Source organism: Labeo rohita, unplaced genomic scaffold, assembly GCF_022985175.1.
Source record: "Labeo rohita strain BAU-BD-2019 unplaced genomic scaffold, IGBB_LRoh.1.0 scaffold_746, whole genome shotgun sequence".
In the NCBI taxonomy this organism is placed as follows: Eukaryota; Metazoa; Chordata; class Actinopteri; order Cypriniformes; family Cyprinidae; genus Labeo; species Labeo rohita.
In genome coordinates this window covers 10,578-25,156 of record NW_026129685.1, presented here as the reverse complement: position 1 = coordinate 25,156, position 14,579 = coordinate 10,578, and the positions used below count along the sequence as shown (strand labels likewise).

Sequence of the window (14,579 nt, the reverse complement as noted above, 5' to 3'; positions counted from 1 at the left end):
AAATCCCTCCAATATTACTAATATTTCTGCTATAGTTCATTATCAGTTTTTATAACAAAGAAGGAAGTCAAGCAATATTTGAAAGGCAATAAATACTTCTGTTGTTCCCTGTCAGAAAAAAAGGTACAGCTCTGTCGCTGGGGTAGTACCCTAAGGTACAAAAGTGAAAATGTACATGTTTGTACCATACCCACCCCTAAATGGTACATACACTCTAAAAAGTGCTGGGTTATTTTTGTAAACACATTGTTGGGTTAATTGTGCTGGGTCAAAATTCTGGGTTGTTTGAGGTACTGTAAACACACAGTTGGTTGCTCATGCTGGGTCTGACTGAACACGCGGGTTGGGTTATTTTAACCCAACCGGTTGGTTTATTTTTCCACTTCATCGAACTTTCTGGATTCTTCCCTCGTCTCCTCGTCAGACGGTCACGTAGTTCGCAGCAAACAGGATTATACGGTAAGTTAATATGATTATGTGATTAAATGATTATTTACCTTTATTTTTTAATAAGTTGTGGTTTAAAGCACAGTAATTTCACTGTTTAATGCAATATTTGATATGTCGCAGTGCGGGGTTAGCGTTTTATTCTGTGAATGATTAACGAACGTTAAGTAGCAGCCTATAGTGAGGTACTTTTTTGCCTCAACAATCGCTTTTACTTTAATGACTCTAGTGGTTTATGGTGTAGTGCAGGGTATACGCAGGTATACGGCTTATGTCCACTTCTTTATCAGTTGGCTTTGCATCTACCCACTTCTAAATCCCCTCTGTTGCGCATCGAGTAGTGTCCTTTATTAGCCAAAATCGTGACAGTCCACCACATGAATAGCTAATTCAATCGCATGTGAGTAAATGCAAATATTCCCTAAAAACACCCGGTAAGGACAGTGATGCCATCAGAACCGTGGCGCGGGCTTCCTTTTAAATATATTTGATGATTGCGCCTAAATGCGCCCGCGTCCGCTCCGTCCACTCCTCCACCCAGATGCTCCCTGTTTACACGCGAGGGCATGTCAGGGGAGGCTCTGACACAGAGAAAACCCGACCGATTTAATCAGAGACTGCGGAGAATCACGTCCAGACGTCAGTAAGTTATTCTTTTCAGCGTGTATTTGCATTTGGGGCGTATACCCACTTCTCCAGGCACCACGACACCACTGTTTATGAGGTCCTTTTACTCTTCCTCTATTTTAGTGAATGCTTGCACTGTAAAAATATTTTCATTCACATAAATAAAAAATTTTAGGGTAATGGTTCACATCTATATTTTATAATTTTAGCCAATGAAAAATAAATAACTTGTTCTAAACAATATTATTTTGATCTAAACAAAAAAAGAATTTAAATTAATTGACTTTGTTCAACAAGGAAAATATACTTTGTGGCAAGTTTAAAATAAAATAGTTTATATAAAATAGTTTTCATAGACATAGAAATTATTGTTTAGGGCAAGTTATTTATTTTTCATTGGCTAAAATTATAAAATATAGATGTGAACCATTACCCTAAATTTTTTAATTAATTGAATGAAAACATTTTTACTACATCTACATCAGTTGTTTTACTATTCCAATTTGTTAAACTATAAAATTAAGAAAAACAAAACAAAGCGATATGCAATATTCTGTTTTATTTTAATTCAATTCCAAATGTTAATTTAAAAACACAACAAAACACAAAGTTTTTCTGAAAACGTTTCCACATAAAACATGAAAACACTAGTTTAACAAACTTTTTATGGTTTTATTCCACTCTCAGTTCACAATATTGGCCGTACTGAATTTTAGGGGCTAACTCACCTTTTCTGAGGTTGAGCATTACCTGCTGAATAAAATATAAAGTGCTTTTCATACACTTAGTCCAGGTGCAGGGCATAAATCAGTCTGAAAACAATGGACACAGAAGGCCTGAGATCAGTCAGTCCATCCATTACAAAATTTTCTTCCAAGATGATTTCCACTCTAGATGGGTTTTGAGCTGTGGACTTTCTTGATCAACGCTGAGGATTCGTACTGGAGTCTGTCTTGTCAGCTGCATCCTAACAGAGGAAGAAACAGATTGACAAAGACATTACGAATAATTATGAGTTCTACAAGGACATGAACGCTTTTCCCAAGCTAGAATCTTGTAATTATGGTGAGTGCAACATGGGATGAATGCACTTACATACCTGGTTTACTGTAAAAAGAGCTGGCCTTTGAATTATCATCTGGGTGATGTCAGGCTTGTCATTGACAACTTTTCTGTGAAGAGCAAAAGTTCGTTAAAGAGCAAGTTAGTCTTTATAAGGGCACCTGACTTAATGGTTTGCATTTAATTGTGCAGTGTGCTAGTCAATGAAGTGATCCTCAGAGTTAGAACAGGGGGCTGTTTCATAAAAGACGCTAAGAAAAGCAGGGATAAAAGTCCAAAACCTGATTGAAATAACCTAACAAATCGATCGGGACTAAAGCGGTTTCATAAATGACAATTTAAGTTCACGCAATCTCACTAAATTGATCCAGATTCAGTGAGTCAAAATAATGTCAGCCCTTATGTCAATCATAGATCAAATTGATACACCATGGCAAACAGCAATATATTTGTGTTGTTTAATGCATTTAAGACGTGGTGTTTTCCCCAGTGCATAGCAGACATGACACACAATACACTGAATACAGTCGGTTGTAACCTATATTTTTATTTATTGGATTTATTTAAGTTGCATTTTTTTGTATACTTTTATTTTTGGACTGGTAATAAAGTCAAATAATTGTATGTGAGAGACAAAAGGCTTATCTTAGCCTGACAGTTAACCTGCTCTGGACCAGGTTAGCTTCGCAGCATAAGCTGCCAGAGTTACTGAGCTTAAGCTATGGTAAATTTGCTTTCTGAAACCAGTTTTGGTATGAGGGTTGCATAAGTGTACAGTTTTTGTGCATAAAGTGATTTAAATGTATGTACATGTCTGATGTAAACAAGGAAATTATTCCGTTCTTGTATAAGTTAAATGTTTGAACATAGAGACAGGGTTTCACAGACAGGGCTTAGTTTAAGTCAGGACTAGGCCTTAGTTAAATTAGGATATTTAAATAACTTTTATAAAAAGGCCTTAAAAACTTTACTGGTGTGCATCTTGTGACAAGACAATGGCACTGACATATTTTAAGATGCATCAGTAAAGATATTTTCAGTTAAGACTGCTTGAACATGCATTTTAGTCTGAGACTAGCCTTAAGTCTTGTCTGTGAAAACGGGGGGTATAATGTTTAACACAGCTGTGCTGTCTTATAACATATGTGGATTATACTTGCACTTCCAAAGCATCTCTTCTATTTCTTGTTCCCTCCAAAACAAGACAGTCATTAAGAGGGCTCTCAGCCTAGACAGAACAGAAGTATATTCATCCGTTTTTGTATTTATACCGTTAATTAACTTAAACGTACTCTTTCAAACAATAGCCATGTCTCAAATAAACGTGGTAAATTATTGCACTCACCATATTAGCTCCACCATTGTCTCTCCTCCGCTGAAATCGCGGCTGCGGTATGAGTAAAACCAGTTTACATTCCTCACAAACAACTTCGAGTGAAGAAAAAGGGAATAGGCGAAAAAAACGTCGCGCTTACTCGCTGGTCCGGCGTTCAAGCGCGGGTCTGTCCGCTGCAGGCGAGTGAGAAAACCAACTAGCTAACGGAGAATGTCCCATCATTTAAACAAACAACCATTTTTGCCGAGCACAAACAGTTTTTTCGTGGGAAAGAAAGAACGATACAATGTAAATAGCGAAAAAGAACGTCCACAGAACTATCTAAAACAAAATTTCCACCTTCTCATCCAAAGCTCCTTGAACTCTCGTAGTGGCAGAAATGGCGTCGGTAACCGACTCACAGCACCAGTGTGGGTGAGGCGTGGTCAGGAGATTAATTAATAATTTTAATTTAAGTTAATTAACTTAACCTTGATATTTTACATTCGTCAAAACAAAAATGTTTTAGTTGAGCTCTCAATTAAAAATATTTATATTTTACAATGTTTTGAACTAAAAAAAATATTATTTGAAAAATAAAACAAAAAACTGTAAACTGTAATGAAAGACAAATTATTAATTGGATGAGGAACTGCTAGAAAAACTTTTTTTCAGTTTGTTACATTACAAACTAGGAGACCAGTATAAAAATTAAATGGGTATGCCGTCTGATTTTTTTTTTTTTTTTTTTTTTTTAACAGTGTAGGTTCTGCCCTTCCGATTGGAGACTGATAAATGCAGTTCAGTGGTGAGACGCTAGCTTGGGTTGCCTTCAAGTACCATATAATATAGAATCGTGTCATCACATGTTTGACAAACGCTCCAGTGCATACAGTATTTGTGTTCTAACTCCAGTGGTGGACGAAGTACACAAGTTGAGTACTTGAGTAAAAATACAGATACGTATAATAAAATATTACTCCAGTAAAAGTATAAGTGCTCCTCTTTCAATTTTACTCGAGTGAAAGTACAAAAGTACCCGATTTTTATGTACTTAAGTAAAAAAGTACTGATAGATTTATTTTGCAATTTTATATAGGCTACTTAATTGAATTTTATATTGGCACATATTTTTTTATAATACCACTGCTCAAAATACCTGGGATTTTCCCCAAACAATACATTTTTGTTGTTGATATGGACTATGTTGACGAGAGTGATATAGTAATATTCAATGTGAAGCTTACACTGCAATGTACCTGAGAGAAAACAGATTTGACCATCATAGTTTTACCAGTAAGAAAAAAGTGTTTTAAAGCTTGTTTTGCATAACGTGAGGCCTGAAGTTAGCAAGAACATTTTAAGGACATTTTAAGGAAAATATAATTATGTTTACATAATGATATTTTCCTTTCAAATATTGTCTGTGTAAAAACACCTCTGGCCAAATGTTCCCAGAGAGCATCACTTTCCACTTTGATAATTACTGTAGTTACCATGACCTGAACATCACATTCTTTCTTTTTCCCTCGGATGTAATCTATCTAGGTGGTTGAATAAAATTATGTGGACTTTCTATCTAAAAATTATCTCAACTTAGCACCAGCAAGCAGCTAGACAGTTAGCATCAGCTAACAGTATTTACTTAATTATTTTCAGTATGGTTGAATAAACATTCATATCTGTCTACTCTAGCTGATCCAAACAATATAAAAATTTATACTGTTGCTAAACAATATAAAAACAGACGTCACGTAGGGCTACATGCGTAGCATTTTAATAAAACTGCTAACGTTACATCAGCGAGGAATATGAACGTGCAGGAGTTATTTTATTTAAGCTGTTATTTAAAATTTTCGTTTTTGATGTGTCTGAATTCAAACATTTCAGTGCGCTTAAACAGACAACTTTTTACAGCATATGTAATTCACAAACAACGGACAGCTTTGACCTAAATGTGATTTTCAGTTATAATAATTAATCTGAAAATTCGACATTAGTAACTTACTTTTCTCAGCATCGGTCACGCACGCACAAGATCTCCCGGTTCTTACTTGTGAATTCAGTTGACTGGAGACTCGCTCTAAACGGATCATTTGAATCAATGAGTTGTCGACTCGAGAACAGCTGCAATCGGATCATTCCAGTTCGTGAATGAATCGTTTGGTGCGATTGGCGATTCAATTTAACAGGTTCACTGAAAAGAATCGGTTTGTTCATGAATCAGACACCGCTTGTGCGTCTCAGAGCACGTGATATATTATAAGGAGTAACGATATGTTTATGAAATGCAGTGAAGTAAAAAGTATGATCTTACGCTTTGGAATGTAGTGAAGTAAAAGTGAAAGTTACTCAAAATAAAACTACTCCAGTAAAGTACAGATACTTAAAAAATGTACTTAAGTACACAACAAAATCTCCAGTGTTAAAATCCTGGTGTTAAGGACTTTTAGAGTAAAGAGTTAAACTTGTGGTGTTGAATTTGAGAGGATTAACACTAGCTAGTGTAAACAGCGCCCTCTGGCCGGTGTAAATACGCAGAGTTACCCTTATTAACACTGTTGAGTGTTATCAGTCACATCCGGGACATTTGCTCGTGTGCGCGCCTCACCCATCTGAAATATTTTTTACAGACGCCATTTTCTTTGCTCGCGATGCGGAGCATAATGAGGACGGGAAACAGCGAAATACAGCGTTTAATCTTAATTACAAAATGTAATGTAATGTCATATCGTTTAATAACGATATTTATGTGCTGTATGTGGCTAAAATTTTCTCTGAGACATGTTTATCCACTCGCGATGTGGAACAGACCAGAGTCCTGTGTACTCCTAAACTTTTTCTCAGAGAGATATTTTCTTTCACTCACGATACAGAGGAGACCAGTTTTATCAAGGAAAACACCGAAAGTGAGTGTTTTATCTAAGTTGCGATATGTATTTTGTAAGATAATATTACGTTATGACGATATTTATAACGTTATGCTGTTCGCGCCTAAACGAGCCTAAACGAGCCTAAACGTTTCTCACAGATTTGAATTGCAATACGGAGCTGATGCAGATGAGCCGCTTTTAATAGGGAAACTTAAGGGGTAAGTGTTTTACCCTATTTAATATATGTATTTTATAGCATAACATTGATTAATAGTGACATTTCTGTGTTGTGCACTCCTAAACTTTTGTTTTTCAGAGATATTTTCTTTCACTCACAATGCGGAGCAGACGGGGAAGTTGGTTTTATCAAGGAAACACCTAAAGTAAGTGTTTTACCTCATTTACATTATGTATTATATAGGATAATATTACTTTATGAAGATATTTGTAAGCTGTATGTGCCTAAACGAGCCTAAACGTTTCTCACAGATTTGAATTGTTATGCAGGGCAGACGCAGAGGTCACTTTATCAGGAACATGTAAGAAGTACTTGTTTTACCTAATTTAAAATATGTTTTATAACATCATACGGATTTATAGCTATTTTTATCTGTTGTGCACTTCTAAACGTTTTCCCAGAGAGATATTCTTTCACTCTGGAGATGATGTGCTTGAAGAGTATGAAGTCACCATTACATTAAGTGGGATGAGAAGAGCTCTGTTAGGACACATACCAGAAACAAGGGTAAGCCACAATTGCATATTTTAAAATTGTTGATTGTCATGCTTAATATTTTGATTATTAAACAATAATGATAACAAGCCTGATCTCCTTCTAAAAAATGTATCAAATGTAAGTTTTTGGTATGCTTGCACTGCCATTTGATTTATGTGCTGTCCCATTTATGTGCATTCATTTTGGCAGGAGGAGTCCAACCTCAATGCAGAGAGAGATCAGTACGCACTTGGAATTATGACTTTGTTTCTGTTGTTAAAAGACTAATTTTCCAGTAAGACTGACTTTCTTTTTACAATATATATACATACATTTACAGTGAATTAAATGATTTTCCTTAAAAGAGTAAGTCACCCAAAAATGAAAATCGAGTCAACATTTACTTAGCCTTGGCCTTGTGTTGCTCTAATGCCATATGCCTTTTTTTCTTTTTTGGACCACAAAAGGAGATTAAAAAAATGCCCTGAACAAAGTTATCCATATAATGTCAGTATATGTCTTCTGTAGATTATTCAAAATATTTTTTTGTTCTTCTTAAAAGACCGAAGGTCCAAAATGATGACAAATTTTTCAGTTTTGGGTAAACTATTTTGAATTGTATTTTATTGTATTGTCTAGATTTAAACTGACAGTCTGCCCCCCGAACAGTAGGAGGTAGATTATTCCAGAGTTTGGGAGCTAAATAGGAAAAGGATCTGCCACCCGCAGTTGATTTTGATATTCTGGGTATTATTGACTCTGGCCTTGAATAAAAATCTACATTAAAGACCCATCTCTTTAACCTGGCTTATATGTAATGCACTTACACATTTATTTAATTCAAATCGGTTAAAGCATTGTTAGGCTGCATTAATTAGGTCAGCCAAAACTGGGAACACGTCCCTTAACACATGATGTACTTGTTACATTGTAAGAAAGAATGGCATCTACGCTAATATTAGTCTGTTTTGTTCTTATTTCGAGGTCACTGTAGCCACCCAGATCCAGACTGAATCCAGATCAGATGGTCACTGCAGTTCCCTGGATCCAGTCCGTATCCAGTCCAGATGGTGGATCAGTACCTAGAGATGACCTCTACAGCCCTGAACGTCAGCGGAGACCATGACAACTACATGAGCCCCAGAGACAGATCCCCTGCGAACACCTCGTCAACACACCCATTGGCACAAGACCTCTGCTCAATCTGACTTTGTTGCAGCCTAGATTTCGACACACTATTTCCCTGTTTAATACTGTAAAGCTGCACTGATACAATCTGCATTGTAAAAAATGGATGTAAAATTATCCTGTTTGTTATTTAGTTTTCTAATTTTACAGGAGCACTTTTGAAATGCTCCAAGTGGGAGTGAATATCTTGCTTGGCTGAAAACAGCAGAGAAACACATCTTGTCATGCTGAAAACAAAGCAAAGACTGTTGTTAAAGCTGATAAATGTAAGCATTATAAACCTTAAAACATTAAGAGCACGTATGGACCAAATAAGAATTTGTATTTTGTGCCTTTGCTTTGATTTGCCTTGACATTATGATGTTTTAGATGTTGTGAGAACATGTAAAAAACATGTATTGAAAACACTAAATGTGTTTCAATTAAAAAAAATTAATTAATGTAAACGTATTGTTTTGTGGGTTTATTTTTTAATATTTTCACCTGAACACTGGTATTGTGTTGACCAGTTACTCCATGAGTGCTAAATTTGAACACCAACTTTGGTGTTTTCATCATCCATTCTGGTGTTAATATTTTACATTTTAGGAGTTTATTAGTAACACTGTCTCAGTGTTAAAAATGTCAACACTTTCAAAAGTGTTAGTTTAACACTTTACTGGTGGTATCCATATATACACTGGATAAGTGTTAATTTTAACTCTGAGAGAGTTAAATTCACCCGTTAAAATTTGTAGTGTACAACTACTTCGTTACTGCCCACCACTGTCTAACTCTAAAGATCGCCAAAGTTTTACAACAATTCAATCAAACTGTTTTAATTTTGGCACTACTTTTTTAAAAAACGTTTACGAGATCTCGCGATATTAAAATGCTTGAGAAGCTTTCTCGCTATATCAGCATAATAGAACTGATCTGTGTTTAAATGATAGGCCTATTTCACAACGTGACGTCCGACGGAAGTAGGGTAAACTCTTTTATATATATATATATATATATATATATATATATATATATATATATATATATATAATGAATTTTTCGAAATGCAAACTGATATTTCCCACTGGGTCCGTGTAACCGTTTGCAGTTCTTTGTTCAATTTGCACCATCAAAATTAACCCAATAAAATTTGGCTTCAAATTTTCATTTTCCGTTTTTTTCAAATACCTCACAAACGAATAATTGTCTCTCTGTTTAATTTTCTAGTCTACAAGTTTATGTTGTGGCATCTGATTAAGATTTTTGAACAAACATAAAACATGACTCATTATTCTGATTTTCCATTTTTTGTGTTTTGCGCTCGCGGTTGGTCCGTACCATTACTGCCGGGGGAAGGGATGGGGTTTTTATGTATAAGCAGGGTGCGATATGCCAAATATGATTTGCCAAAACAAATGATTGGCAATATGGGCTTTAAAGTCCCGTTTGAATCAAATGATTTGCGATACGCGCTTTAAATTCCCGTTTTGGATCAAATGATTCATGATACCTGCTTAAGTCCTGTTTGAATCAAATGATTCACGATACAACTCATCCATCTTTTTGCCTTCTTGTATGAAGTGTGTCCACGCCCAGTCGTTGGCAATGACACAGATTGCGTAGCTGCTTCTGTCAAGAGTGCGCACTGACACCTACTGTTCTTAATCTGATCACCCCGCCCCTCTCTTCTCTCTGTGCCCTGGTGAAAAAAACAGCATATGCTGGTAGGTATGTTTTGATGCTGGGATGCTGGTTAGGTATGTTTTGGTGCTGGTTTAAGCTGTTATGTTGGTCATGTTGCTGGTCAACTACCAGCATAAACCAGCAAAGGACCAGCAAAAACCAGCAAAGGACCATCTTAAACCAGCACCAAAACATACCTAACCAGCATCAAAACATACCAGCATATGATGGCTTTTCACCAGGGTGGAATGACAATCTTGTTTACTTTAGCCACATTTAGCCTCTAAACTTACTAACTACCACGTTACAAGGAAAGGCGATCGCAAAGATTCATAAAAAAATGCTTGTAAGTGAAGCTGGATCACGAATGATTCGTGCGAACATAGACGCATTTATGTAGATCGGGAGGTGCATTCCATTCACAACAAATGTAATCTACTGCATCTTCAGTGGCTCAGATGTCAGGAGTAAATGACGATCACTACATTCATTATTACATTCAGCAACACAACACCTCAATCACTCAATTGGAGATATTCTTGTCTAACTTACATCCCTGCTTCAGCATCCAAACAAGGAAAGTTACTGGACTGTTACAGCTGATCTGTAACTGACGCTCTGAAGACGCTCATGTCAATCAACTATCGTGTGAGCGGCCTCTGTGGATGTGACGCCACAATGACAGGCATCTGAGAATGGCTCGATTTGAAAAAGGGGATATTGTTTTTACAGATTAATTAAAAACCACTGTATGGATTTGTATCATTATAGGGTAGATTTGTACATACACTGCCAACACACATTAATGTTCAAACAACATGAAGTGTGTCTATATATATATATATATATATATATATATATATATATATATATATATATATATATATATATATATATATATATATATATATATATATATATGTATATATATATATATATATATATATATATATATATATATATATATATATATATATATTATATATATATATATAATATATATAGTGCGATTTGTGGCAAAAAGCAGAGGGGGGGTGCTTTTGAAAACTTTTTTCTCTCTATAGGCAGAGGTTGACCAAACTGTTAGTGTAATCTGATAAACTGCCTAGTGCATGTGCATAAACGTCACTCTCCTTACCTCAGTGGCATGCGCTCTGGTTGTATTGTAAACAATGACATTGTCAGTATTCCTTATTAATTTAAGCCCGAATGAAACTCAGAGCATATTAGTGAAGAGGATTGCACAGAACCTGTGCAAATAGGGGAGCGCGGGGCACAACCTAACACTTTTTGAATTTCTCCATTTGTGTAAATCCACGTGGGGTTCAAAGTATAATTTCACACTTGTCTTGTACAAATATGTTGCTTAGTTTCATAATAACAGTGTATACGTCTTTCATTATTTACCTCAAAAGAAAGGAAGTGAAATGTGACAGCAGTGTTACAACGTTCCCCATCAGCGCTACTGGAATTTAAATCTGGTTAGTGTCTTTTGCTGGTTTGCATCTAAACTGATAAATAACAGATTGGAGATTAAAATAACAGTAGATTTGTCCCATTTTAAATGAATACTAAAAACTGAAATGGAAAATTTTTTTTCAGCCAGGAATGTACTTTTACTATGGCAAAATAAATATTCAGTGATATCTTCAAAAGGCTTTTGAAGTTTGGTGCACTTTTTTCTCTGTATAGTGTTGCTATGTCAGCTAGTAAATACCGTAAATTTGGTTATGCTAGCATGTGTAGAAATATTTAAAGCACATGTGTTACAACTAACCCGTTGGTTTGTGCCCCACACTCCCCTACATTTTAGCATTTTACAATGCTAAGTCAAGTAACTCAAAAGCAAACACATTACAATTCAGAGAGAATACTATTGCAAAGTAACTGATTACTTTTAAAAGACTAGTAGTAATAAATAATATATAATGTATTGCATTTTGAAAATAAGTTGCCCAACACTGATAGTTTGTGACTTGTGTTCATCTGTTCTCTTATTGTTTTTTTTTCCTTCTGACCACATACTCTCTTTCCTTTCTTGCTTCTAGCAAATGTGCATATATATATACACATATACACTTCCTGTAGATGTTTGGTCATGTTACTGGGTGCAAGTGTCAGGAAGTCACAAAATTTTTGTGTGAGGCAATAATGCATGCTTTACTTTCCAAATGTTTGGGGCCTGTATGATTTAAGTGTTTAGAAAACATTTCTTACAAACTTGAAAGTCTTAGGCTAACAAAAGCTGCTTTTAACGCTCAGATAAAATCTCTGATAGCTGTGAACCCATTGAATCTTCACCACATTTCTCCCCACTAGAAACCATTCTAATAATGCTGATTTTCATCTTAAGAAACAAACAGGTGTGCTTTTTTTTTCAGGATTTTTTTTTTAATTGAATTGAAAGTTCAAAATAACAGCATTTGAAATTTAAATCTTTTGTAACATAAAATATCACTTTTGATTAGTTTAATGCATCCTTGCTGTATAAAAGTTTGTATTGCTTTAAAAAAAATCTTGCTGACCACAAACTTTAAATTTTAAAAATGATTATAACAGAACAAAAGACTCCCAAATGCACTAAACTGTAAATATTAGTAATCAGCAGATGACACTGAATAAAACTGATTAGAATGGTTGCAGTAACTTAATAAAAATATGGCCACTTTTCCTAATTTTGATATCCTTTTGAAGCATGTCTGAAGTAAGTTACCACTGCTTGAGCTTCCTCGTCATCTTTATGACCTACTATTTGTGTACTGTCATCATGACAACAGCATGGATTTTTCGTTATTACTTGCATGAAGAGTTTTAAATTTATTCAAGTATATTTAGGTTCATTAGCAAGAGCGCTTTTCTTTTTTTATCAAAGCAGAAGTTGCATCATATGACTTAAGTGCAGTCAAGAGGACAATCGCACTTCATTGTCTTATAAGGTAACTTTATAAACTACCATCCCTCAACACAGACTATTTTGACTCACTTTCAAACTCAATTGTTCATTTCCTACACTAATGAAGGTATGCATATAAGGAAAATTACACAATTATAATGCATATTTCCAAAAGCATTTCATTTTATAACTTTTATTTTCCTCCTTACCTAGACATATAATGTAAATTATCTGCAAATAATAAGAAAATGTAGCCACAGTTAATAAGTTAATAAGTTATTGTACCCACAGCAAATCCCTGTGATTGTATGGAAGCCCACTTTTTTTACTGAAACAGCCTTCCATAATATATCTCACAATAAAGTCTGAATTGTGAGATAAAAAATGCACATTTACTTTTTTTTATGTGGTAGAAACAGCCTTCCATAATATAAAAATCTAAAGAAACATGATAAGAAAACCTACATCAAAAAAAACAGTGTGCATGTGAAAAAGCCCTCCAATATTACTAATATTTCTGCTATAGTTCATTATCAGTTTTTATAACAAAGAAGGAAGTCAAGCAATATTTGAAAGGTGATAAAGACTTCTGTTGTTCCCTGTCAGAAAAAAGGTACAGTTCTATCTCTGGGGTGGTACCCTAAGGTACAAAAGTGAAAAGGTACATGTTTGTACCTTACCCACCCCTAAACCTTAAAGGCACATTTTAGTACTTTTAAAAGTACATATTTGTACCTTTTCACTTGTGTACCTACCGCCACAGTGACAGAACTGTACCTTTTTTTTCGGAGAATGTGATACCTCATTCGTAAGCACGCTGATAAGATAACGATGAAGAATGAAATTAACATTTAATTCTCATACGGTGTTCTAAATCAGGCTGAAATATTTCATTTAGAGGCACACAAAACACACTAATATAATCATAACAGAATGATGCATCTGCCTGTATTGGCCTGGGAAGGACCTGGCCTTGTACAAGGAGAAAATATGCAGGAATAAAGCATTTAACAATATAGATACCCTTTAACTCCATACCGAAATCTCAGATAGCCATACAATGAAAATATAAATCTAAATAAATAAATAGAAAAATTATTTGTGTTTGGGACGCTGTGAGCATGGAGACTGTAGTGTACACCATAAATGTGAAAACGTTTAGCTTAAATGTTTAATATGAATAAACAGTGCTCATAACCGGCTGCTGAGATAGTATTCTCAAGTGAAATGAGTTGGGGTTTGGACCCTTAAACAGCGTTCATTGGTGCGTTCAATGAACGCATTACGTCATCACTTAACAAGCCCATAGTTTACCATGTTCAATCTTTTGTTATAATGCATCTGTGTGTGTGTGTGTGTTTAGAGTTATTTCAGTCATGCTTCTGTTTTTTTTTCTTTGCAGTGTGTGTATTTATGTGTATTCCGTGTGACTGTTTAGATGATTAAGAATCAGGCGCTTCCTCCAACATATGGCAAGCCGTTTTAACATTTAATCCTTAAAAGATATCTATTTTCATGCTACTACTCATTTTAGCTACTACTATCTATTCCATTTGGTACTAGTACTTATTCATCAAGTAGTGAAGGAAGTAATTTATTCAGCAAAACATAATTAACACAAGTATTCCCAGATCAATCACTTGGTTCCCTGTTCTCATCAGCGCTACTGTTCTTATAGCCCCCAAGTACTTATTCATTGGGCACTACTAATTTTACTACTATGATTTAGTACTATGATCTGACTAGTCTTTGCATAAGTAAAAAATAAATTGTGATTAGTAAGATAAGAATTGT

General features: G+C 35.0%; 1 long non-coding RNA gene across 4 annotated transcripts; it reads left to right on the top strand.

Moving 5' to 3' along the window:
• The first annotated feature begins 204 nt into the window (after positions 1-204).
• LOC127161810 (uncharacterized) lies at positions 205-9,080 on the top strand. Of its 4 annotated transcripts, XR_007827183.1 has the most exons (7): positions 205-459; positions 6,328-6,360; positions 6,483-6,542; positions 6,641-6,707; positions 6,814-6,863; positions 6,964-7,069; positions 7,250-9,080. It is a non-coding gene; the product is annotated as an uncharacterized LOC127161810 (long non-coding RNA). The 4 variants fall into 4 exon arrangements; XR_007827181.1 differs by lacking the exon at positions 6,328-6,360 and having other exon boundaries at positions 209-459; positions 6,832-6,863; positions 7,250-9,079; XR_007827180.1 differs by lacking the exon at positions 6,328-6,360 and having other exon boundaries at positions 211-459; positions 7,250-9,079.
• The last annotated feature ends 5,499 nt before the right edge of the window (positions 9,081-14,579 follow it).